Raw genomic sequence first — 26,794 nt, forward strand, 5'->3', positions numbered from 1 at the left:
TGTTCAACAAATTCAAAGCAAACAGCAACGTATTTAACTAATCAGTGTGGCTGAGACTAAAATGAATCATAGGCTATGTCTTAATTAATATATCTTTCCTACCAGTCCGTGTGATCCCTGTCCTTGCTTTTCTTGGCTGAGCTTTTTTATCTGGGGTTTGTAGTTTGTCACTTTTAATTGTAAACATGCCTCAGAATGGTCCGTCGTCAAACGGCTGCAGATGGGGCTGAGCACACTTTTCATGTGCAAAAATACCTGCTCACACAGGTATGTTGAGCAGTTCACAGGAAACATTTATTTCTGTATGTATTTATTTATTTATGTTCATTGTTAGTTGCTTTTATATTTTTCTGTTGTGTTTCTGTTCAGGTTCTTTTTGTCTCTTTCTCTAAAATTGTATATAATAAGTATATATTGTATATAATAATCATTATATTATTAATATATGAACAAAAATAAATTTAAAAAATATTACAATTTGAAAACAAATGCACCCGAACGTGATGACAGCTGCAACTGCTTAATGCTAACTTTTAACATTGAAAATGCCATAGACATGCTAACGCGTTAGCATCGCTCGCGTTTTTAAGTTATAAAATACATCTATCAACTGTTTCAGAAGACCATAACAGGTCGGTTTAACATAAAAAAGGTAAATAATACTCACAGACGTATGCTCTTTAGGGTTTTAGCGGGGGAAAATTAAGCGAAAGAAAGAAAGAATAAACGAAGCAATAGTTTGAAGCACTGCTTCAATCTGCGAACCACTGCTTCGATTGGTTCAAGATTCAAAGCAAAGCCGCGCTGCAGAAAAGTTGATCACAGACCGCTGCAGGGTCTGTAATCAATGTAGAGAAATTATAATTTTCCTGACAAACACCCCCCAAAACAACGGCCACTCTGTAGGACCAATAACAGAATCGTTAAGCAAAAAGCTTATTAATGTCGGTGGATCGAATCATTTCTTAACGTACCCGAAAGGAACCGGTTCTCGATACCCATCCCTACTTGTAACACTATCAGGTAACTTTGATTTTGATGCACGCTAGGCTAATTTTACACATGGGTCTCTGGGAAAGTGGGCGGGAGCTGGGTGCAGAGCGCTGTGGAGCGAATCAATCAATCAATCAATCAATTTTTTTTATATAGCGCCAAATCACAACAAACAGTTGCCCCAAGGCGCTTTATATTGTAAGGCAAGGCCATACAATAACTACAGAAAAACCCCAACGGCCAAAACGACCCCCTGCGAGCAAGCACCCGGCCACAGTGGGAAGGAAAAACCCCCTTTTAACAGGAAGAAACCTCCAGCAGAACCAGGCTCAGGGAGGGGCAGTCTTCTGCTGGGACTGGTTGGGGCTGAGGGAGAGAACCAGGAAAAAGACATGCTGTGGAGGGGAGCAGAGATCGATCACTAATGATTAAATGCAGAGTGGTGCATACAGAGCAAAAGAGAAAGAAACAGTGCATCATGGGAACCCCCCAGCAGTCTACGTCTATAGCAGCATAACTAAGGGATGGTTCAGGGTCACCTGATCCAGCCCTAACTATAAGCTTTAGCAAAAAGGAAAGTTTTAAGCCTAATCTTAAAAGTAGAGAGGGTGTCTGTCTCCCTGATCTGAATTGGGAGCTGGTTCCACAGGAGAGGAGCCTGAAAGCTGAAGGCTCTGCCTCCCATTCTACTCTTACAAACCCTAGGAACTACAAGTAAGCCTGCAGTCTGAGAGCGAAGCGCTCTATTGGGGTGATATGGTACTACGAGGTCACTAAGATAAGATGGGACCTGATTATTCAAAACCTTATAAGTAAGAAGAAGAATTTTAAATTCTATTCTAGAATTAACAGGAAGCCAATGAAGAGAGGCCAATATGGGTGAGATATGCTCTCTCCTTCTAGTCCCCGTCAGTACTCTAGCTGCAGCATTTTGAATTAACTGAAGGCTTTTTAGGGAACTTTTAGGACAACCTGATAATAATGAATTACAATAGTCCAGCCTAGAGGAAATAAATGCATGAATTAGTTTTTCAGCATCACTCTGAGACAAGACCTTTCTGATTTTAGAGATATTGCGTAAAGGCAAAAAAGCAGTCCTACATATTTGTTTAATATGCGCTTTGAATGACATATCCTGATCAAAAATGACTCCAAGATTTCTCACAGTATTACTAGAGGTCAGGGTAATGCCATCCAGAGTAATGATCTGGTTAGACACCATGTTTCTAAGATTTGTGGGGCCAAGTACAATAGCTTCAGTTTTATCTGAGTTTAAAAGCAGGAAATTAGAGGTCATCCATGTCTTTATGTCTGTAAGACAATCCTGCAGTTTAGCTAATTGGTGTGTGTCCTCTGGCTTCATGGATAGATAAAGCTGGGTATCATCTGCGTAACAATGAAAATTTAAGCAATACCGTCTAATAATACTGCCTAAGGGAAGCATATATAAAGTGAATAAAATTGGTCCTAGCACAGAACCTTGTGGAACTCCATAATTAACTTTAGTCTGTGAAGAAGATTCCCCATTTACATGAACAAATTGTAATCTATTAGACAAATATGATTCAAACCACCGCAGCGCAGTGCCTTTAATACCTATGGCATGCTCTAATCTCTGTAATAAAATTTTATGGTCAACAGTATCAAAAGCAGCACTGAGGTCTAACAGAACAAGCACAGAGATGAGTCCACTGTCCGAGGCCATAAGAAGATCATTTGTAACCTTCACTAATGCTGTTTCTGTACTATGATGAATTCTAAAACCTGACTGAAACTCTTCAAATAGACCATTCCTCTGCAGATGATCAGTTAGCTGTTTTACAACTACCCTTTCAAGAATTTTTGAGAGAAAAGGAAGGTTGGAGATTGGCCTATAATTAGCTAAGATAGCTGGGTCAAGTGATGGCTTTTAAGTAATGGTTTAATTACTGCCACCTTAAAAGCCTGTGGTACATAGCCAACTAACAAAGATAGATTGATCATATTTAAGATCGACGCATTAAATAATGGTAGGGCTTCCTTGAGCAGCCTGGTAGGAATGGGGTCTAATAAACATGTTGATGGTTTGGATGAAGTAACTAATGAAAATAACTCAGACAGAACAATCGGAGAGAAAGAGTCTAACCAAATACCGGCATCACTGAAAGCAGCCAAAGATAACGATACGTCTTTGGGATGGTTATGAGTAATTTTTTCTCTAATAGTTAAAATTTTGTTAGCAAAGAAAGTCATGAAGTCATTACTAGTTAAAGTTAATGGAATACTCAGCTCAATAGAGCTCTGACTCTTTGTCAGCCTGGCTACAGTGCTGAAAAGAAACCTGGGGTTGTTCTTATTTTCTTCAATTAGTGATGAGTAGAAAGTTGTCCTAGCTTTACGGAGGGCTTTTTTATAGAGCAACAGACTCTTTTTCCAGGCTAAGTGAAGATCTTCTAAATTAGTGAGACGCCATTTCCTCTCCAACTTACGGGTTATCTGCTTTAAGGTACGAGTTTGTGAGTTATACCACGGAGTCAGACACTTCTGATTTAAAGCTCTCTTTTTCAGAGGAGCTACAGCATCCAAAGTTGTCTTCAATGAGGATGTAAAACTATTGACGAGATACTCTATCTCCCTTACAGAGTTTAGGTAGCTACTCTGCACTGTGTTGTTATATGGCATTAGAGAACATAAAGAAGGAATCATATCCTTAAACCTAGTTACAGCGCTTTCTGAAAGACTTCTAGTGTAATGAAACTTATTCCCTACTGCTGGGTAGTCCATCAGAGTAAATGTAAATGTTATTAAGAAATGATCAGACAGAAGGGAGTTGTCAGGGAATACTGTTAAGTGTTCTATTTCCATACCATAAGTCAGAACAAGATCTAAGATATGATTAAAGTGGTGGGTGGACTCATTTACTTTTTGAGCAAAGCCAATAGAGTCTAATAATAGATTAAATGCAGTGTTGAGGCTGTCATTCTCAGCATCTGTGTGGATGTTAAAATCGCCCACTATAATTATCTTATCTGAGTTAAGCACTAAGTCAGACAAAAGGTCTGAAAATTCACAGAGAAACTCACAGTAACGACCAGGTGGACGATAGATAATAACAAATAAAACTGGTTTTTGGGACTTCCAATTGGATGGACAAGACTAAGAGACAAGCTTTCAAATGAATTAAAGCTCTGTCTGGGTTTTTGATTAATTAATAAGCTGGAATGGAAGATTGCTGCTAATCCTCCGCCCCGGCCCGTGCTACGAGCATTCTGACAGTTAGTGTGACTCGGGGGTGTTGACTCATTTAAACTAACATATTCATCCTGCTGTAACCAGGTTTCTGTTAGGCAGAATAAATCAATATGTTGATCAATTATTATATCATTTACCAACAGGGACTTAGAAGAGAGAGACCTAATGTTTAATAGACCACATTTAACTGTTTTAGTCTGTGGTGCAGTTGAAGGTGCTATATTATTTTTTCTTTTTGAATTTTTATGCTTAAATAGATTTTTGCTGTTTATTGGTAGTCTGGGAGCAGGCACCGTCTCTATGGGGATGGGGTAATGAGGGGATGGCAGGGGGAGAGAAGCTGCAGAGAGGTGTGTAAGACTACAACTCTGCTTCCTGGTCCCAACCCTGGATAGTCACGGTTTGGAGGATTTAAGAAAATTGGCCAGATTTCTAGAAATGAGAGCTGCTCCATCCAAAGTGGGATGGATGCCGTCTCTCCTAACAAGACCAGGTTTTCCCCAGAAGCTTTGCCAATTATCTATGAAGCCCACCTCATTTTTGGACACCACTCAGACAGCCAGCAATTCAAGGAGAACATGCGGCTAAACATGTCACTCCCGGTCCGATTGGGGAGGGGCCCAGAGAAACTACAGAGTCCGACATTGTTTTTGCAAAGTTACACACCGATTTAATGTTAATTTTAGTGACCTCCGATTGGCGTAACCGGGTGTCATTACTGCCGACGTGAATTACAATCTTACCAAATTTACGCTTAGCCTTAGCCAGCAGTTTCAAATTTCCTTCAATGTCGCCTGCTCTGGCCCCCGGAAGACAATTGACTATGGTTGCTGGTGTCGCTAACTTCACATTTCTCAAAACAGAGTCGCCAATAACCAGAGTTTGATCCTCGGCGGGTGTGTCGTCGAGTGGGGAAAAACGGTTAGAGATGTGAACGGGTTGGCGGTGTACACGGGGCTTCTGTTTAGGGCTACGCTTCCTCCTCACAGTCACCCAGTCGGCCTGCTTTCCCGGCTGCTTGGGATCTGCCAGGGGGGAACTAACGGCGGCTAAGCTACCTTGGTCCGCACCGACTACAGGGGCCTGGCTAGCTGTAGAATTTTCCACGGTGCGGAGCCGAGTCTCCAATTCGCCCAGCCTGGCCTCCAAAGCTACGAATAAGCTACACTTATTACAAGTACCGTTACTGCTAAAGGAGGCCGAGGAATAACTAAACATTTCACACCCAGAGCAGAAAAGTGCGGGAGAGACAGGAGAAGCCGCCATGCTAAATCGGCTAAGAGCTAGTAGCTACGCTAAGCTAGCGGATTCCTAAAAACACGCAAAGTGAATAATGTGTAAATAATTTAGAGGTGATTCAGCAGAAGGAGTGCTTTAGTTAAGGCACGTAAAGATTACACTGGGAAACAAATCGTAATCTAGATAACTAGATCAATCTAACTGCGCAGATTAAACAGCTAACAGATACAGAAAAACACCGCTGTGCTCCGGAACAGGAAGTGATACAATACCGCAGTGAGAGCCAACCACCAGTAGAGGCAAGCGAATGCGGTTGGAAGATCGTGCTGTCACTCAGAGATTTTTTTTTTTTTTTTTTTTGCTGATGCTGGTCCAGTGTTGTGCGTGCCAGTGATTATGCGGTTATTATTATCGCATAATCAGTGATTATTATTTTCAAAGGTGGGATCAAGTCTGGTGGGAAATAAACCAATAGTAGAAGATAAATTAAATACAATTGTAAATACGGTCAATAGTATTTTCCTTGACAATGTGGAAAAAGATGAAATAAGGAATATTGTAAAAAAAAACTGTGTAAGCAAAAGATCAACTGACTATGAAGATTTAGACATGATGACTGTAAAAAGTATAATAGAAACTATTATTGAACCATTCACTTACATTTGTAATCTGTCTCTGTCAACAGGAACTTTCCCAGATTAAATGAAAATTGCCAAGTCCCATTATATAAAAATGGAGACAGACATAACGTTTCAAATTACAGGCCAGTGTCATTGCTTCCACAGTTTTCTAAAATTATGGAAAAAGTTTTTGTGACAAGGTTGGATAAATTCATTGAGAAACATCATATTTTAAATAATGCTCAGTATGGATTCAGAACAAAACATTCGACAGCTATGGCAATTACGGAATTAACAGAGAAAATATCAACAGCAATAGATAATAAGGATTATTTTGTAAGTGTTTTTATTGACCTGAAAAAAGCTTTTGATGTTATTGATCATTCAAGATTGCTTCATAAGTTACAATAACTTATACAATAATAAGAGGGATTGCACATCAGTGGGTAAAAAGCTACTTAGAAAATAGAAAACAGTTTGTTCAGATAAATAATACTAAATCAGAATTGTGTAATATTATTTGTGGAGTACCACAAGGGTCGGTACTTGGATCCAAATTGTTTATTTTGTATATCAATGATTTTGTGAATGTATCTAATGTACTTGGTAGCATTTTATTTGCTGACGATACAACATTATTTTACTCTGGATCAGATATACAGGAAGTAGCACAAGTGATAAATACAGAGTTGGAAAAAGTTAAATACTGGTTTGATATAAACAGATTGTCACTTAATCTTAATAAAAGAAATTTCATATTGTTTAATGACAGAGTAAAAAAAAATGATGTGTCATTAAAAACAGACGGAAAGGATATTCAAAGGGTAAAAGAAATTAAATTTTTAGGAGTTATGATTGATGAAGATTTTACATGGAATTCACATATAAATTACATAAAAGGAAAGATAGCGAAAGCCATTGCTGTTTTGCATAATGTTAAATATTCATTAAATAGTTATGGATTATTAACATTGTACAATTCATTGATTGTTCCATATTTGACTTATTGTGTAGAAATCTGGGGATCAACATGTACAACTTATACACAACCTTTATTTATTTTGCAGAAAAGAGCTTTAAAAGTGATTAGCAACAGTCGTTTTAGAGATCCATCTAGTCCATTGTTCATTAAGTATAGGGTACTTAAATTTCATGATTTAGTTGATCTGAAATTATTACAAACAATGTACCAAGTGAATAACAATACCTTACCAATAAACATTCAAAATATGTTTGAAAAAAGAGTAAGTAGTTATAATTTGAAGGGCACAGAAGTCTTTAAAAAACCAAGATTCAGAACCAAGATAAAGGAACGGAGTATTGCAGTGAATGGTGTAAAATTATGGAACAACCTCAACAAAGAAATCAAAGAATCTTAAATTATTTAAAAAACATATTAAACTTGATGTATTTCATAAGTATGAAACTATGAAATAAGTCAGTGGGCTGTGATAAAGCCAAAAATGTAATCTGTTAATTATGTTTAGAATGTTTGAAGTTTAAAATGTAATCTGTTAGGGATGTAATCGTTTAAATAATGGTTAAAATTATGAAATAAGTCGGTGGCATGTGACAAAGTCATAGAAATGTAATCTGTTAAATTATGTTGATTAATGATGCTTGATACTGCAAGACTGTATTGTAAAAAAGGGGCAGAATATATAAGACTTGTTCTTCCAATCTGCTCCTTTTCATTCAATGGTTTGTAATGTTTTCTTATTTCTGCTTTTCTGTTTTTTTTCTCTTAAATGAATGAAATAAATATAAAATTAAATAAAATTAAATAAAAAACTAACCACATTTTTCTAACATTTAAATTCTTTCTAAACATTTTAGTTGTTGAATTTATTGTTATCATAGGTAGTATTAGTAGTAATAATAGTATGAAAAAATGTCTTCAGAAGTGGTCCTTTAATCTAGGGCTGTTGTGGGGAGACCCCCCACGTTCCCTCGCGTGGATTCGCCCCTGGCTTGCTGTTTGAGCAGAAGAATGGATAATGTTTATTTATGCAGAAAACACGACCAGACTGACAGGTAAAAAAAGTTTTATTGGAGTTGTTTTACATCATGTCATCCTCAGAAAGAGACTTGGGTGCATTTGGGTGGAAGTACAGAGTTTTAAAGGGAAAAAAATGTAAACGTCTTCGTAAAACCATAGCTCTGAGCATCACTGCATCACAACTGTTTTTTAACTCGGAACTGAGCTGCACAGTCGATGAGGCTCTGTGCTTGCAGCTCGCTGAAAGGGGGCAGTTCAGACGTCCCCCTGCATCACGTCAGGACACTTGTTCTAAAGGTGCGTTTACACATAAGCAAGACGCATTACGAATGTCATTTTTCTGTCATTCGTGACACATTCCTGACATTCTTAATGTGACTTAACGCATCTGAGTAGGTTTCTTAATAGTGCGTGTTGGTGCGTGATATTCTTGATATTCGTGGAGCATGTTTTTGCCTGTCAAAAAAATCTTCCACGAATGTCACACACCACCCTCATTTCGTCTTGCAACTGAGCGTATTGATCCGTCTTGATGAGTATTGATCGTTAATAGAACGTGACAATGTTCGTAGTGGTTCCTGTGATGGTTCTTGGAGCCCAAACTGTCACGCGTTATTACGAAGTGACACGGAAACTGTCAAGTTTTGACACGACTTGTAACGCGGCGTCACATTTCACTGCACGCCACGACAGATCAGTTTTCTGTCATGTGCGCACAATTAAACTTGGCTTCAAATGTCGGTCCACAGTTCCTGCTGAAGCTCCTCAGGACGCTCCTGCAGGTGTTCCACCTGCTGTAACTGATGAGCGCAGGGTCGGACTGGGATTTCGGCCCTGGCATTTTTCCTCTGGACCAGCCCACTATTGGCCCAACGAATCCACCCCCAAACACGCACACCCACCCGTCCATACCGAACCCCCAATGAACAAATACTATACACCTAAACACCATGAACACACACCTAAACACCTTGATCACCTTGATCATAGTACAAAAAGTGGACCCGGCGCCACGAGGGGGCGTCCTGATAACATTAAAGGCAATTACATATTTTGACGAAATTACAAGTTTAAATGACATATATATATATATATATATATATATATATATATATATATATATATATATATATATATATATATATATATATATATATAAACATCATGAGGTTTATGTCACAGAAATCCTACTTTACAATCACACTGCAGTCATTGTTAAATTATTTCCTTTTGCATTTATAATAAACATTTGTATTTATTTAGTGTTTGTTTTTCTGGTTGAAATAAGATATAAATAATCTACCAGACTTCAAAAAATATACAAGTTTCCATGTTATTTTATTTGTCTAAAAATAAATGTCTGAGGTTCCTTACGTTAAACAAGAAATTATCTAATCTGAAATAACAGGTGGTTTTAATACAGATGAAAGGTTTCTAAAGAACCATTTATTGATTTATTTACCTATTTTAATTACAAGTGTTCTAAACTTTTTTTTAACAGTAATTAGAAATTTTGAGGTAACAACAACAAAAAACATTTCCAATGATTTTTCTTCAGAAAACTGCTCTAGAAATGAGCAGTCCTGTCACACGTTAATGTTTTGTACAGATCAGTGGTTTCTGCACCAATCGGATTGGTCCAATCCATTTTGTAGAGATCAGTGGTTTCTGCCACGAGTCTTCCGTGTTTTGGCCCGATGCGTCGTTCCTATTGGACAATGCGAAGGTACATCACAGCTCAGTGTGTCGAAAGTTGGCGCACCTCATCTTGACAGAACACTGGCTCTGTGGTATGCAGGACATCACTTGACCGAGCATCTATACGTTCAAATAATAATTTAAAAAAATACTGTCATTACTCTTCACTCTTAGACAGTCTATTACAACGGTGCAGCGTAAATACATGAGCTTTCCAGGAGCGCACGTCTCCTCTGGTGCGCACTATTTTTTTGGGGGGGGGGCGACCCCGCCTCCTGTGATAAACTCATCGCCCCCTTAATTTTTTTTTTTTGGCGCCGGGTCTGACAAATGGAAGCAAATGCACACAAGCGGAAAAAAAGTTTTTGTCTCCAAAGTGTGTGTGTGAGTGAGAGAGAGAGAGAGAGAGAGAGAGAGAGGTAATGTGTAACCACTGCTAGGATTCACACAGCAGCAAATTAAGGAGCTGAAGTCTGTAGCTGTTGCATTTAAAGATTAACAAAAGTAAAGCACAATTAATTAAGATAAAAGAAACGATTCCAACCTTGTATCAGTAGAAGAGCGGAGAGAAGTCCAGGCGCCGAGGACTCAATCCATTCACGGGGCGGGAGAAGCCACCTGCTCTTCCTGCAATCTGATTGGCCACCCTGTATGTTTCTCCATTGTCATTGGCTGTTGGTCATGTCAATCATTGTGCTCAATGTAAGTCTCCGTTGTGTGATCAAACAGAAACAAAACTGAAACCTAGACTGCGCAATGTATGAAACACTACAGAACTTTTATTTTGACACAAATGCAGGAAGTGGCTCTGCAGCTGCGCCGATTAAATGCTGTAGCTTCACCGATCACGGACTTTCTTCGTGTTGACAGCAGCACGCGGTTCGAGAACACTGTATATTTCCATAATCTCTATAAATATGGGAGGGCCGGCCCACGCACGTCTAAACGTGCAGCGGCCCACCGGGCAAATGCCCAAAATCAGAGATTATCAGTCCGAGCCTGGATGAGCGAGAGAACGAGTCTGAACCAGAGGAGCGAGAGGAGACTCACGTGCAGCCAGACATCTCTGCACCTCCTCCAGTTCGGCGGAGGAAGAAGCGCGCACAATTAAACCCTGCGCTGCACAACATTGTTTGATTGCTGACACCAAGTCGGCTAAAAGTCAAATTTCAGTGCTCTTCAGCGCACTCCTGCAGGTGTTCCACCTGCTGCATGTGCCTGATGTTTGGGAAAATGCGCCAGACGAAAGCCGCATGAAGCCACACATCTGGCGCTGAACTTTTCCTCCTCTCTGCGCCACTCCATGGCACAGAGCCCAACGACGCATGCATGCAGTCACAAAGTTCTTCTGAAAAACTGGAGCGATCTCAATTCGGTTGGATGAATATGGGTGTGTGTGGAGACAATTCACCTCGTTCACAACGTGACAGAACTTAACGATGCGCTGTTATGCACAATAGCACGCGATAGCGCATAACAACGCAGAACACTATTCTTGACCGTGCGTAATGGTTCCTGATAATTCTCCGGCAACACGTGCCATTAATCGTAACGTGTGGTAACAGGTTGCAGCAGTTCCTGAGGACACCTGACGTCTCTGCCCCGAATAATCACATTCGTGATCAGCGGCCAAGAATGTGTACTTCGTGGCATTCATGACTTGTCGTTATGTGTAAACGTAGCATTAGCTACAATTGACCCATAATTTAAAAAATAATAGTAATGCACAATGACTCAGAGAAGTAACTTTAATCTGATTACTGATTTGAAAAGATTATCACATTAGATTACTTGTTACTGAAAAAAGTAGTTAGATTAGAATAACGCGTTACTAAGTAACGCATTACCAGCATCACTAGTCTCCATGGAGTATGATGTTTGCAGATGGCATTGTACATGTGTGTAAATGAGAGGGAGTCCAGTGGAATAGTGTGGTTACAAGGAGTAGAGGTGGTGAAAGTAGATCAGTTTAAAGTAATGGAAAAAGTCCAAAGTAATGGAGAGTGTGGAAGAGAGGAAGAAGAGAGTGCAGGCAGGGTGGAGTGGGTAGAGAAAGGTGGCAGGAGTGATTTGTGGCCAAAGAATATTTTCAAGAGTGAAGGGGAAAGTCTACAAGCAGTGATGCCGGTACGCGTTACTCTAATCTGACCACTTTTATTTTAGTAACGAGTAATCTAACGCGTTAATCTTTCCAAATCAGTAATCAGATTAAAGTTACTTCTCCATGTCACTGTGCGTTACTATTATTTTTCATTGTGGGTCGATAGCAGCATTAAACTTGGTCCGTGGGCAGGAGGTCGGGGTTCGACTGAACTGCCCACTTTAAGCGAGCTGTGAGCTTTTCATCCACGGTTTTTTGCAGATGCTCGACTCGTCCTCACCTCTTAAAGCGCGGTGATCAGCACACCTGCACTGAGCTTTACAAAGACATTTTTATACTTTTTTCCTCCTTTATTTAGAATTCTGAGCTGAGCCGCTCTGTATCTGGTCGTTAAAAACAGCTGATCCTCCAAGACGCGTAACACTATTTTCCACTCAAATGCACCTAAACTCTCTTTCTGAGGACCACATGATGTGAAAACGCAATAAAACTTTCTTACCTGTAAATCTGGTCATGTTTTCTGCATAAATAAATGTTATTCATTCTTTGTGCTCAAACGCCAAAGCAGGGGCGAATCCAGATGGAATGGGGGCGTGGGGCAAGGATGTGCCCCCCCACCCCCACAACACCCCTAGATTAAAGGTCCAGTTTTGAAGCCGTTTTTTTACTACAACTACTAATATTGCTTAAAATAATAATAATTTCGACAAGTAAAATGTTTAGAGAGAATTTAAATGTTCGAAAAATGTTAGAATTTAATAGTTACATTTATAAACAATGTAGGTTCAAAATTGCAAGTTTTACTGTTACAGTGCTGTCAACAGTTAAATATGAGGTCAAGAAAGAGGTCTTTATTTTACTTTTTATAAAACAAGTATTTATTTTCATTGAAGTCAGGAAAGGGTGACTATAAAGTGAGTTTTGGCAAAACAGGTATCATTGTCATGTTGAGGTGGCAGAGGGTTGTTGTCGGCAGCTGGGAAAAGTAACTAAAAAAGTAACTAGTAATCTAACTTAGTTACTTTTACAATTGAGTAATCAGTAAAGTAACTAAGTTACTTTTTCAAGGAGTAATCAGTAATCAGTAATTGGATTACTTTTTCAAAGTAACTGTGGCAACACTGTCTACAAGACAGTAGTGAGACCAGCTATGCTGTATGGCTTAGAGACAGTGGCACTAGCCAACGTCCAGTCACTCTGAAACAAAAACGATGAACTCCAGGCAAATGTCAAGTTCGTGGAGGAGTACAAAAGTCCTTGCATCCTTGCCTTAGCAGAGACATGGATCAAAGAACAAGACCTTCAGTCTGATCTAGAATTAGATGTTTCGGGGTCCTTTCCACCTGGATAGAGACCCCTCTGTGAGAGGCAAATCACTAGGGGGTGGAGTTTGCCTCTATATCAACCAAAACTGGTGTAACACAGTGACTGTTAGGGAGACACTGTACACACCCGACACTGTACTCCTCGCAGTGTCTCTTCGACCCTTTTATTTACCTCATGAATTCCCACAGTTATTTGTAACAGTTGTTTATATTCACCCAAGAGCTAATGCAGAGGTACCTAGGCTATATCCAAGACAACTTGCGACTTTGCCAACCCGTAATGGCAAACACCTAGACCTTTGCTCTGGTTCAATAAGGGGTGGCTATAAATCAGTCTCTCGATCTCCACTTGGCTTGTCAGATCATAACACTGTATTTGCTTCCATCCTACAAACTGGTCCTGAAGAAGCACAAGCCTGTGCAACGTATGGTTCTGGTCTGGTCGAAGGAGGTGATCCTTTGTGCTTCAGTTGCACAAATTGGGACTTATTCAAAGGTGCATGCAGGAACCTAGATGATCTCACAGAGACAGTCACAGCATGCATAACTTTTTGTGAGGACTTGGTCATCCCCTGTAAACATATCTCCATCTATCCCAATAACAAACCCTCGGTGTCCAAGCCTACCAAAAACACAATTAACTAGCACAATATCTGTTACAGCCAAGGCAACACCACCAAGTACAGAGAGCTCCAGAAACTGTCAGGATGTGAGATTGTTTGGTTATCTGTTTTTATTTCCTTCCTCTGGTTTGATTGTTATTTTTCTTAGTTTGTTGTTTTTTGCATGTATAGGCTCTTGCTTTGATTTTTCTGCTTGGGTCTGTCTGTTTCTATCTCTCTTGTCTGTCTCTTGGTTCTTGTTGGTTGGTGTTTCCCTCTTTCTTGCCACACCCTTGTTCTGGTGCTTTCCATGCACACCTGTTCCTGATTTTCTGCTCATCACCTGGGGTTATATAAGCTCACTGGGTGTGTTAGTTCCTCACCAGATCGATGCACCTTGTGCCTTCTTTCCAGCTCTATCTGCTTGCCTTCCTTGACCAGGCCTCCAGCCTGATAATTATTGTTCTTCTGCTCCTGTCTGACTGCCTTACCGTGTACCGACCCCAGCTAACGAACTCAGTAAACTATTTAAACCTACAGAGCTGTAAGTTGGTGTCCTGCATTTGTGTCCAGCCAGCTTGAATACACAAGTCTGATAGACTGATCTGCCCAACAATGGATGCAGCTGACCCAAGCACATTCCATCTGGCGGTACGCCACCATACCCAGCGGTTAGCTCAGCAGGAGGACCAGCTTGCCGCTCTCACCTCTGGGTTTAGTGAATTGGCTAAATGCCAGTATTCATTCGTGTCCTGTGTGAGCACCCACATGGAGCAGCTCCTAACTACGATAAAGCGTCAGGCAGTTACTGATATGGCTACCATCATTGCTTGACCTATGGGACCATCAGCAGGCTTCTGTAGCAGCCCCACTTTTTTGAAGTCAGCTCTCATGGCCTGAACATTTTTCCAGAGTCTGGGAATGTGAAGCCATTCATCAGTCAGTGTGAATTACATTTCAAACTGATGGCACCAATGTTCCATCTGATAGAGGGAAAATCATTTTTTTGATTACTCACCTGTCTAGTCGAGCTGCGGCATGAGCCACTGCCAAATGGAGTTGAAACTCTGCCATCTGTTCATTCCTTTCAGCATTCACCAGTGCCTGGCAGAAGGTATTCCAGCATACTTCCCCGGGGCGTGAGGCGGCGCGCTCTCTGAAGAGGCTGAAGCAAGACAGCCGCCGGGTGGCAGACTATGCTGTTGACTTCCACATTCTGGTGGCGAAAAGTGAGTGGAACCCAGTGGCGCTCCACGACATATTCATCCAGGAACTGGCTGACCACATTCAGCATCAGCTCATTGCCATCGACCTGCCTGAAGATCTGGATGAGCTCATAGTGCTGTCCATCCAGATCGACCGACAGTCGTTGGACCGACGTTGCCGGGAGACTTGTCTCCCCGCTGAATGTTCATATACGCCGCCCGTTCATTCCACCGCACTCAACCACGCCAGCTCTGACAAATTTCACAGCAGTCTGGAGGAGCCCATGCAGTTGGGAAGGACCTGTCTGTCTGGTGAAGAATGAGAACGATGCAGAGTGGAGGGACTTTGCCATCACTGTGGACAGTCAGGTAACTTGGTTGACAATTGTACGGTTAAGGGTGCCCCTACGTGGCCAAGATCAGTATTCCGGGTGAGTAAAAATTTCTTCAGCCTCCACTCAGAATGTTGTACCTGCTAAACTGATTTCTGATTACATATCAGTATCTTTTCCTGCGTTCAATGATTCTGGCTCCAATGCTAATATGTTGCTGTCTTCTCTTGCCAGGTCCCTGCAGCTTAAAGTCTATAAATTCCTGCGCCCTCTTGTGGTGAATGCGTGAATTGGGTCAAATTACTCATCGATCCCAATCTGTTCGAATGATTATTTCTGAGAATCATTCAGAATCTATTGTTTACACATCTTTGACAATATGACTCACCTGGTAATATTGCGGCACCCCTGGTTACAACAATCAATCAATCAATCAATCAATCAATCAATTTTTTTATATAGCGCCAAATCACAACAAACAGTTGCCCCAAGGCGCTTTATATTGTAAGGCAAGGCCATACAATAATTATGTAAAACCCCAACGGTCAAAACGACCCCCTGTGAGCAAGCACTTGGCTACAGTGGGAAGGAAAAACTCCCTTTTAACAGGAAGAAACCTCCAGCAGAACCAGGCTCAGGGAGGGGCAGTCTTCTGCTGGGACTGGTTGGGGCTGAGGGAGAGAACCAGGAAAAAGACATGCTGTGGAGGGGAGCAGAGATCGATCACTAATGATTAAATGCAGAGTGGTGCATACAGAGTAAAAAGAGAAAGAAACAGTGCATCATGGGAACCCCCCAGCAGTCTACGTCTATAGCAGCATAACTAAGGGATGGTTCAGGGTCACCTGATCCAGCCCTAACTATAAGCTTTAGCAAAAAGGAAAGTTTTAAGCCTAATCTTAAAAGTAGAGAGGGTGTCTGTCTCCCTGATCTGAATTGGGAGCTGGTTCCACAGGAGAGGAGCCTGAAAGCTGAAGGCTCTGCCTCCCATTCTACTCTTACAAACCCTAGGAACTACAAGTAAGCCTGCAGTCTGAGAGCGAAGCGCTCTATTGGGGTGATATGGTACTACGAGGTCCCTAAGATAAGATGGGACCTGATTATTCAAAACCTTATAAGTAAGAAGAAGAATGTTCAATTCTATTCTAGAATTAACAGGAAGCCAATGAAGAGAGGCCAATATGGGTGAGATATGCTCTCTCCTTCTAGTCCCCGTCAGTACTCTAGCTGCAGCATTTTGAATTAACTGAAGGCTTTTTAGGGAACTGGACAAAAGGAAAAACTGAGGCGTGGGTTAGGGTTAGGGTTAGGGCAACCGATACTAACTTCATGTGATTCTAATCCCGATCTCGCCAGTGTTCCAGCCTGTTGTCATGATCTTGCCACTGTCATCAGCAAATCTAAAGCTAAGTCTCTGCCTCCGCACCGTGAGTATGATTGTGCTATTGAGCTTCTCCCGGGGGCAACGTCCTCGTGGGGAAAGTTATTCTCTCTGTCAGCGCCAGAGCACACCGCAATGAATGAATACATTCAGGAGTCTCTTGAGGCAGGGTTGATTCATTTGTCATCTTCGCCTACAGGGGTGGGGTTTTTCTTTGTCGAAAAAAAGGACAAATCCCTCTGCCCCTGCATTGATTATCAAAGGCTTAATGATGTAACTGTAAAGAACCAGTATCCACTGCCACTCATTTCTTCAGTGACTGAGCTCTTAGAGGGGGCTAAGATCTTTACGAAACTCGACTTGCATAACTTGTGTCACCTGGTGAGAATTCGCTCTGGGGATGAATAGAAGACAGCTTTTAATACACCTACCGGTAAGTACGAATACCTGGTGATGCCTTTTGGTTTGACAAACGCCCCTGCTGTATTTCAAAACTTAGTCAACAACGTTCTACAGGAGTACCTGAACAAATGCATTGTATTTTTTGCCTTGCCTTGTTTTGCCTCATTGTGTTTTTTGACCACCTGCTTGCCTTCCTCAATCACGCCTCCAGCCTGATGATTATTGTACTTCTGCTCCTGTCTGACTGCCTTACCGTGTACTGACCCCAGCTAAGGAACTCAGTAAATGATTTAAATCTAAAGCGCTGTAAATTTGTGTCCTGCATTTGTGTCCAGCCAGCTTCAATAACCAAGTCTGATAGAAAAAAGTTAGAAGGGAACTTAAGCTTGCCGAACACAGCTATAAAGACAAACTGGAGCCACTTCTCCGCAACAATAACTCCCAGCCAGCCTGGGATGGGGTAAAGTCAACGATGGGAATACGGTCCAGGAGAGCCCCAATCTCCATAAGAAATAAGTCTGACCACAATCTGTCCGATAAACTCAACATTTTTTATAATTGTCTTAACATTCACGATTTTAGTAAAGAATAGTCCCCCTTCAAGATTCCGACACCTTGGCACAACTTCATCCATATCAGCAAGGGCATGGTCCAGAGGCTTTTCAGGGCCACCAAGGAGAGGAAAAGTCCAGGCCCCGATGTCACTGGTGTCCGCACCCTTAAGAACTGTGCTGACCAGCTGGCAGAGATCTTTCATTTTCAGATGTTCTCTCTATCTCCACAAGGTCTCCATTCTATGGAAAGACTCCACAATTGCTCCTGTGCCAAAAGTCAGTGCACCCAAGCAACTCCACGACTATAGGCCTGTTGAACATACCTGTTTAGTGATGAAAAAATTTGGAAAAAATTGTGAAAAATGCTCTTTTAAACTCTGTCAAAGATGATCTGGACTTTCTCCAATTTGCATACAGGTCAGGAAGGGGTACTGATGATACACTATGCACTTTATTGAACATGGTACTTTTGCATTTAGAGGGGCTAAAACATTTGCACATCATATATTTATTGATTTTTCTTCTGCTTTTAATTGTATTAAGCCACACATTTTAGCAGAGAGATTAAAAAATGAACACAACATTGACCCAGGAATTTTATGCTGGCTAATGGATTTTCTTAACGTGTTAGCATCAGTGATGTTTTATCTGATGCTCTTATCTCCTCCACTGGTTCACCTTGTTTATTTGTTTTATATACCAACATGTGCCAAAGTCAACACCAAGGATGATTTATTGTTACAGCCAATAGTTGAACCTCTGATTGAAGAGGAACAGTGCAGGTTCCGTCCAGGTCATGGAACAACCAAGCAACTATTCACTCTCACAAGGATCCTGGAGGGTACCTGGGAGTATGCCCATCCAGTCTACATGTGTTTTGTACTCACACACACACACACAAAGCGAGAGCTGTGTTTGAGTGCTTGGCTGTAAGTCAGACTCGTTTCCATTGTCGGTTGGCCTCCGCCAGGGCTGCACCTTGTCACCAATCCTGTTTGTGATATTCATGGGCAGGATATCGAGGCATGGGGGGGGGGGGGTCCAGTTTGGTGGGCTCGGGGTCTCATCACTGGTTTTTGCAGAAGATGTGGTCCTGTTGGCTTCATCGGCCTGTGACCTTCAGCACTCACTGGATCAGTTTGCAGCCAAGTTTCAAGCGGCTGGAATGAGGATCAGCACCTCGAAATCTGATGCCATGGTTCTCAGCAGGAAACGGATGGACTCCAGGTAGGGAATGCGGTCTTTCCCCAAGTAAAGGAGTTCAAGTAAATCGGGGTCTTGTTTATGAGTGAGGGGACAATGAAGCATGAGATTGGCTGGAGAATCGGTGCAGCAGGGGCGATATTGTATTCGCTCTGCCATACTGTTGTGGCAAAAAGGGAGCTGAGCCAAAAGGCGAAGCTCTCAATCTACTGGTCAGTCTTCATTCCTACTCTCATCTATGGTCATGAGAGTTGGGTCATGACCGAAAGAATTAGATCACGGGTACAAGCGGCCGAAATGGGCTTCCTTAGGAGGGTGTCTGGTGTCTCCGTTAGAGATAAGGTGAGAAGCTCATCCGTACAAAAACACAAACACACAAAAAACCTACTTCATGGATTCTCACCAAATTTGCACCACAGATGGAAGACACCACTGAATTTCGGAGGTGATCTGAATCCAGCTTAGCAGACATCAGAAATCTCTGATTGCTTTTTTTATTGTGTTGTTTTTATTTTATCATGTTTTTATACTGTTGTTATGTCCACTGTCTAGTGAGTTTTCATGTCATTTTTAAATCTATGTACCTATGAACGTGTTCTCTCAGCTGGCTGCATGACAAATTGCTCCACTGGGGATAAAAAAGATACTAACAAAAAGACAGGAGACAGAGATGGAGGTGGCAGAGCTGAGGATGTTGTGATATACTTTGGGAGTTAAAAGGATGGACAGGATCAGGAATGGACATATCAGAGGGACAACCCAGGTGGGACAATTTGCAGACAAAGTCAGAGAGGCAAGCTTGAGATAGTTTGGGCATGTACAGAAGAGGGACTCAGAGTATATAGGAAGAAGGATGATGACCAGGCAGGAGGAAAAAGTGGAGGTTGATGGATGTGCTGAGGGAGGACGTGCAGGTGGTTGGTGTGACAGAGAAAGATACAGAGGACGGGCTGAAATAAAAACGATTGATCTGCTGTGGCGACCCCTAATGACAGCAGCCGAAAGAAGACGAAGAAGTCAGGAAGGGCATCCGGTATAAAACTTACATCAAATTAACCTCAAATCTGTGTGGCGACCCCGAGTGAAAACAAGAAAGAAGTCAAAGGGAATTACAATGGCTGTATTGGCACAAAAAGAAATTCAATCAGCCACTTGCAACTGTGCGCCTTGTGCTTCCTTATGCATGAACTCTGCTACATAACTGAGCATGTTCAAACAGTGGCAATTAAAAACTCAGATTTCAGGTGTTTAATTATTGTTCCATTCATGGTATTTAAGCAAACAGGTTAATTGTCATGCAGTGTTCTGCTTGTAAAATGCACAGATACAACTGTGTGCATGGAGTACACACTGCTGCACACAGGTGTTTGTGTGTGCTGCATGCACAGCTGTGTGCAACAGTGGAGCACACAGCTGTATGTGTGTGTGCTCTGTGTGCAGAGACGTCTGTGTGCCTTCCACCAGCACAATGCTGAACATGCACATCGCTCACAGACAGCTGTGTGAACAGCATGTACAGACAGGTGTGCATTGTCCGACGGATATTTTGAGATGTGTGTTTATTTGTGTTACATTCATGACAGTAATGATCATGAGTCACAACAAAATGAACTATGGTCCACCTGTTATGCATGGAGACATTTACTCTTAAAGAAACAAGCACAAAGGAAACATTTAATTCTTTAAATATGCCCGATGTTTAATATGATTTTTTTTTTTTTTCTTTTTCTAATTCTCTATACAAAGACATGGCGACCTCTCTGTTGCTGGAACAGCAGTGTGTCAAGTTAATGTCAAGGTTTCGAATGCACAAAATACAGACGCTATCAGCACTCGCTAAATTTCCTTTTGACCCTGATAAATTGTGTTGTACACCCCCACCTACAATTAAATGAGGCAACCAAGTATTTAATCCACTGTCTTTTTTGCAAGTTTTCCCACAAACAATGGAGAGGTCTGTAATTTATATCATAGGTACACTTCAACTCTGAGAGACACAATCTAACAAAAAATAAGAAAATCACATTGTATTATTTTTAAATAATTAATTAGCATTTTATTGCATGAAATAAGTATTTCATTACCTACCAACCAGCAAGAATTCTGGCTCTCACAGACCTGTTAGTTTTTCTTTAAGAAGCCCTCCTATTCTGCACTCTTTACCTGTATTAATTGCACATGTTTGAACTTGTTACCTTTTATAAATCATTGGTTGTCTGAATCAGAAATTTCAGTTAAATATATCATATAGCAGATGAACACACTTATATTTGAAGAGTGAAATTAATTTTCTAGTATTTACAGAATGTGTGCAATAATTATTTAAACAAAATTAGGCAGGTGCATAAATGTGGGCACCCTTGTCATTTTATTGATTTGAATATATTTAGCAATAATTATTGGAACACAAAATTGGTTTGGTAAGCTCATTGACCCTTGACCTCCTTACACAGGTGAATCCAATTATGATAAAGGGTATTTAAGGTGGCCATTTGCAAATGTGAATCGAAAGGCTTTTGATACAATTAATCATGACATATTAATCAATAAACTTGAACAGTATGGGATTAGGGGGTTGGTGTTGCACTGGGTGAGAAGCTACTTAAGTAACAGAAAACAGTTTGTGAAGTTGGGGGAATATACATCATCATGCTTGGACAATGCTTGTGGCGTCCCACAGGGGTCAGTATTGGGTCCAAAACTGTTTCTAATTTATATAAATGATATTGTCAATGTTTCCAAAATATTAAAATTAGTATTATTTGCAGATGACACAAGCATTTTTTGTTCAGGGGGGGATTTGCAGGAGTTACTGAGGAGGATCAGTATAGAAATGGGAAAATTGAAAATATGGTTTGACAGAAACAAATTATCATTAAACTTAAGTAAAACAAAATACATGTTATTTGGCTATTGTAATACAGACATACAGGTTCAGTTACAAGTCGAGGGGGTAGATATTGAAAGGGTACATGAAAATAAGTTTCTGGGGGTGATAATAGATGATAATATAAACTGGAAGACTCATATAAAACATATACAAAGTAAACTGTCAAGAAGCATTTCAGTTCTAAACAAAGCGAAACATATTCTGGACCACAACTCACTCCGCATTCTTTACTGCTCACTGGTTTTACCATATTTACAGTACTGTGCAGAGGTATGGGGTAATACTTATAAAGGTACAACACAATCACTATCAGTAATGCAGAAAAGAGCTATAAGAATTATTCATAATACTGGCTATAGAGATCATACAAATCCACTATTTTTACAATCCAAATTCTTAAAATTCACAGACTTGGTTCATTTTCAAACAGTACAAATTGTGTATAAAGCAATAAACAATTTACTTCCAGCAAATATTAAAAATATGTTTTTTAACAGATCAGGGGATTACAGTCTGAGGGGGAAATTTAATTTAAAGCATCAGTGGGCACGAACAACATTAAAAGGTTTCTGTATTTCTGTCTGTGGGGTGAGGATGTGGAACAGATTGGGAGTGGGGCTCAAGCAATGTCCAAGCATGAACCAGTTCAAACAGCGGTACAAAAATATGTTTTTTTCTGGGTATAGGGAGGAGGAAGGGTAATGAGGGTTAGGGTGTTTTTGTTTTTTCCTTTGGCTTGTAAATATATAGTATTTTGTATGTAAGTAGGTATGTGTAGGTGTATATTTATGTTTGTGTATATATATGTGTATATATGTGTATGTATATGTGTATGTATGTTGATGTGTGTATGTATATATATATGTGTATGTGTATGTATATGTGTATATATATATATTGATATCGGTTTAGGTGTGTAGGAATCTATGTGTATATGTGGCAAAGGGTATTACTGGTTGTGGGGAAGAAGGGGTAGGGATAAATAAGCTGATGCTTCACCCTACCCCTTTTCGGACATGTTGGGTACACAGTAGGAACTTTTTTGTTGTTGTCTTTACTGATCTATCTTGTAATTGTTGTTGTATCAAATGTTCGAAATAAACAGTTTTCATTCATTCATTCATTCATTCATTCATTCATTCATTCATTCAGTCATTGAAACAGCCCTTGCCAGACATTTTGTCCTCTGCAAGGGGGGTGCCAGACACCCCTAAAAGGGTCTGGCACCGAGAAGGCTCTGGCAATGGTAAAATTTGGCTAGATTAAACTTTAAAAGTACCACAAAAAAGCTGCACCAAATGAATATGTGTGTTATACAATATTTAAATTTACCTTTGCCAGACATTTTGTCCTCTGCAAGGGGGGTGCCAGACGGTCCTAAATGGGGCCCCAAAATTTGGGCTCAGTTAAACATTCAAGGTACCACATGAAACCAAGTTTATATGAATCTTCATTATGCTCTTAATGTATAATGAGCGACGCCAGACAAAATTTCTGCTGCATTGGCCCTGCAAGACACCCCCAAAAATGAACCCTCCTTCTGGCAATTGTAAAATTGTGCTAGATTAAACTTTAAAAATACCACAAAGAAGCTGCACCAAATGAATATGTGTATCATACAATATTTAGATTTTACCTTTCCAGAATTTTTTAAGACATAGGATACCCTACACAATTCTGCATTGGACCTGTCAGACACTACTAAAATAAGCCCACAGCTTCTATTTGATGGTTAGCAAATGACAATTTTTTCATTGCACAAGCCCTCACTGAGACACCAAAACAATTATACTCTTTCTCCTTGCTATTAATTGTTAAATTAAGCCCTTAGCCAAAAAAGTAAGTAAGTACATGTACATATTATATCAAATTAAATCTCATCTTCAAACAAAATACTTGGAATGGTATTATGAAATTATGAACGGTCCACTGCTTTGTCTGCAGAAAAATTACGCAGAAAGTTACATATCAGTCTCATTGTCAGAATCATCGCTCCAACCATTTTCTGTATTGGAATCATCCCACTCCTCCTCTGGCCAAGCAACTTCCAGCTCATTTTCAACCTTGCACACATTGTCATCTTCTTGTTCAATCACCTTAAAAAGATCATCTGGCATAGTAGGGCCGATGTACCAGTCAGAGGTGTAGCATCCTTGTTCTTCTTTCCAACCATACTTCAGAAGGTCCAAACTATCACCGGGATTTGCAGTGTCCGTATTTCCCCATAGAATACTTATATAGTATGCTCGTTGTAGTTTCTTGTAGACAGTCTTTGCACATGGAGGTAGAAGTGCACAGTTGACTCTGTTCATCTTGGACATTGGATTTTCCTGAAACGGAATGTAAAAGACACTTAATTTTTCCCCCATGGAAAAATATTCACTTCAAGATAAACTCAGGTTTTAACATATTCTTATGTTGGATGGTGTATATATCATTCAGTATCTCATTACATCAATACATACTGGTATTAAGAATGTGTGGCAAAATATTGAAAGTATCTTTTATATGTACTTTTAGCATACCAAACAAATATCTATGGTCATAAGCCATTAAGGTTACCTTGTCTACTTTCCCAGTCATCTGGCACAGCTTCACATATCTAGCTTCATTGACATTTTTCACTGGATCCTTCATACCATACAAGGAACAGACAAACTTCTCAGCTTGGCTTTGGTCTGGGGCATCTCTACGAGACAGACTAATGAAGAACTGGATAATGCGACCTCCTGTATCCTTTTCCAACACTTCTCGAGGTTTGATCTTCCCTTTCCTGTAGAATGAGGTAGTGAAGTCTGATCCAGTGAGGGCATGAAGACCAGGGACAGCTGCGGAAAGTCCTTTCTGTTTCGACTCAAGGGTTGTGGCAATGCTTGTGACGTCAATATGGCGTCACAAGCACCACCACCACCACCACCCCTAACTGTCATTAGGCCTACAACATCATTGGGTTGGAGTTATTCAGAAAACAATTTTGAAATTCTTTATCATTCTATAAATGTTTATTTAGTACTTCTTGGTTATATGGCAAAGCTGACAGCCAGTATTGCAGCAACCGACGGAAATTCATGATGTGACATTACTGTGTGAAATTAATCGTTAGGCCTAGCATATGATTGATCTTGAATGCCCTGTCAATCTGACAGTATTTTGCCTCCCTGCTAGAGAGACTGCTATTATGCAGCAGCAGTAGGCCTATATTCATGTTTTTTCCACTTTACATCAATAGATACAGAACAATATCACACTGATTGAGTCCAACATCTTCTACACACCAGGGCTTCTATGTAGCATTGCAGATGTGTGCTGATAGCCTACATATACCTTGGCCAGTATTTGTCCACATGCTTACACAATTGGGATTAAACAGTGCTAACTGACCTACATTTCCTTTCATTTCAATACAGGATTTTATCACTCTTTAATGGAGTTCCTTGTGGAGATCATCATTTATAGTTACATACATATATGTGCTTTACTTACCTCAATCCATAAGAGAATAACAAGGGAAATGGAATGAAATTTCAATCACTTGTTCATTGTTTTGAAACAAGATGGTGACCTTTTTTATAGAAAAAGGCTGCCACCTATTACCCATTCTAAGGACTTCATCCATTACGTATCAAAGGGTTGTGGTATCATATGTTGGTGGCAATTACGAGAAAAAAAGGTTCAATTTTGGGGGTGTCTGGAGTGGCCAATGCAACACAGAACCTTGCAACAGAAGTTGGTTTCATGCGATACCTTCAATGTTTAACCAAGCCTTTATTGGCACCCCCAATGCAGAGGACAAAATGTCAGGCAATAGTCAATCTAAATATTGTATGACATACATATTCATTTGGTGCAGCCTTTTTTGTGCTACTTTTGAAGTTTTATCTAGCACAATCTTACCATTGCCGGAAAAATGGTTCATTTTGGGGGTGTCTGGCAGGGCCAATGCAGCAGAGATTTTGTCTGGCGTTGCTCATTATACTTTCAGTGCATAATGAAGATTCATACAAACTTGGTTTCATGTGGTACCTTGAATGTTTAACCGAGCCTAAATTTTGGGACCCTTTAAGGGCCGTCTGCCCCCCCGCAGAGGACAAAATGCCTGGCAAAGGTCAATTTAAATACTCTATGATACACATATTCATTTGGTGCAGCTTTTTTGTGGTACTTTTAAAGTTTAATCCAGCCCAATTTTACCATTGCCAGAAAAAGGGTTAATTTTGGGGGGTGTCTGGCGGGGCCAATGCAGCAGAAATTTTGTCTGGCGTTGCTTATTATACATTTAGTACATAATGAAGATTCATACAAACTTGGTTTCATGTGGTACCTTGAATGTTTAACAGAGCCCAAATTTTGGGACCCCTTTAGGGGTGTCTGGCACCCCCTTGCAGAGGACAAAATGTCTGGCAAGGGCTGTTTCAATGACTGTGTACTATGCTGGTTCAGACTACATTGGTATTTTGTGGTACCTCCTTCGTTTGATCCAGCACATTTTTTGACCCCCTATTTGAGGTCATAGGGGTCAGTCGCAGCAGGGGGTCCCCGGCAGACATTCATTTCTGCATGTCATATAACACATAGTACAAGATCCTGACCTTGGATATTGGTACCTCGTTCTTTTGACCAAAATGCTCTGGGCTGCTGCTCTATTACTGCACTATAATCTCTTTGTCAAAGCCGAAAAGTGTGAATCTACGATTTCATTCCTGGTCTTCGTCATTTCTGAGGGAGAGATTCAAATGGACCCAGATAAGGTAGCAGCCATGCGTGACTGGGCGGTGCCGACCTCGTGGAAGGAAGTACAAAGATTCTTAACCTTTGCCAACTTCTACCAAAAATTCATTTGTAACTTCAGCTCCGTTGCCGCTCCCCTGCACAATGTCACAGCCGTTTATCTAGATGCCGGTGTCACAGACCGAATGGCCCCCCCCTAAAAATTGGCCTCCCCTGAAACTTTAGTACAACAGTCATTTCCACATAAATTCAGCATTATTTCATCGTAAAAGGCACCGGAAGCGATCAAAG

This window comes from Thalassophryne amazonica, chromosome 14 (assembly GCF_902500255.1).
Source record: "Thalassophryne amazonica chromosome 14, fThaAma1.1, whole genome shotgun sequence".
In the NCBI taxonomy this organism is placed as follows: domain Eukaryota; kingdom Metazoa; phylum Chordata; class Actinopteri; order Batrachoidiformes; family Batrachoididae; genus Thalassophryne; species Thalassophryne amazonica.